The sequence below is a fragment of the Elephantulus edwardii genome, unplaced genomic scaffold, assembly GCF_000299155.1.
Source record: "Elephantulus edwardii isolate Elephantulus edwardi_28Jun2011 unplaced genomic scaffold, EleEdw1.0 scaffold00084, whole genome shotgun sequence".
Classification (NCBI taxonomy): domain Eukaryota; kingdom Metazoa; phylum Chordata; class Mammalia; order Macroscelidea; family Macroscelididae; genus Elephantulus; species Elephantulus edwardii.
This window is the reverse complement of record NW_006399834.1, coordinates 9,782,219-9,783,914: the sequence shown is the minus strand read 5'-3', so window position 1 is coordinate 9,783,914 and position 1,696 is coordinate 9,782,219.

Sequence of the window (1,696 nt, the reverse complement as noted above, 5' to 3'; positions counted from 1 at the left end):
GGTCCACAGTCAACACTCTTGATACTAGTAGCCAGGAAATCAAGAGATGACTTGCATTGGGAAATTCAGCTGTCAGAGACCTCTCCAGAGTACTGAAGAGCAACAACATCAGACTGGAGACTAAGGTGCACCTTGTGTGCTATGCATCAGAGAGCTGGACAGTAACTAGGGATGATAGAAAGAAAACTGATGCATTTGAGCTGTGGTGCTGGAGAAGAGTGTTGAATATACCATGGACTGTTAGGAGAACAAACAGGTTTGTCTTTGAGAGGGTGAAACCAGGCTGCTCCTTGGAGACAAGGATTCTGAAGCTCCATCTGACATAATTAGGGCATGTTGCAAGGAGGGACCAGTTTTTGGAGAGGGACATCATGTTTGGGAGAGTGAAGGGACAGCATAGGAGAGGAAGACCCTCAATGAGATGGATCAATTCAGTGATTGGGGTAATGGGAGTAGGCTTCTCAGAGCCAGTGAGGTTGCGTAGGATAGAGAAGGGTTTAGGGCTCTTGTCCATACGGTCACTATGAGTCGCAAGCGCCTTGAATGCACATACCAACATTACAAAACGTTATGTGCCATCAAGTTGCCTGCAATACAATAGCTCTGAAATCTGCTCTGTCCTTAGCCAGTCTCACTGACACACCTAACCCCATTGCCCCAATTTCTGTGTCAATTCATCTCATCTTGGGTCTTCCTTTCCTGCACTGTCCCTCTACCCTTCTACGTACTTTTCTTGGAACTAATGTCTCCTGGATACATGTTCAAAGTGTATGAGACAGAGCTTCAAAATCCTTGCCTCTAAGAAGCAACCTGGATTCACTGTCTCACACTACTGGGTTAATTGGCAGTATCATGATAGATGGTGAAGAGACTGAGATGGTTAACAGGTTTAGTTTGCTTGGCTCAACAATCAACCCTTTTGGTATCAGGAACCAGGAAATCAAAAGACAAATTGTACTGGGAAAGTCTGCTGTCAGGACATCTCTAGATTACTGAAGAGCAACAATGTCAGTTTGCACCTGATCCAGGCCATGGCATTCACTATTATGTGCTATGTATTTTAAAGCTGGATAATGATGAGGGATGATAGGAGGAGAATTGATACCTTCGAGCTGTGGTGCTGGAGAAGAGTATTGAGTATACTGCTAGGAGAACAAACAGGTTCATCCTGGAGAGGGTGAAACCAGGATGCTCTTTTGAGGCAAGGATTCTGAAGCTCCATCTAACATACTTAGGGCATGTCGTAAGGAGGGACCAGTCCTTGGAGAAAGACAGAATGCTTAAGAGGGTGGAGGGACATTGCAAAAGAGGAAAACCCTCAATGAGGTTATCTCAGTAATTGGTTTAATGGAGGTAAGTGTGTCAGACACAATAAGTATGACTTAGGATAGGGCTGGGTTTAGAGCTGTTGTACACAGGGTCACTATAAGCCACAGGCTACTTGATGACACATAACAACAACAACAAGATAAACCTATTTACATTAACAGATGAATGGATAAAGATGTGGTATAGTCACACAATGAAATACTAGGCAACACTGAAAAAGAAGGAACTCGTGAAATGTACAAAATGGGTCATCCTGGAGGACATTATGCTGAGTGAAATATCTCAATCACAAAAGGACAAATCCTGCATAATGCCACTGTTATGAAACAGGACTGACATGGAGGTTAGGAGGAAACTAACAAAAGGG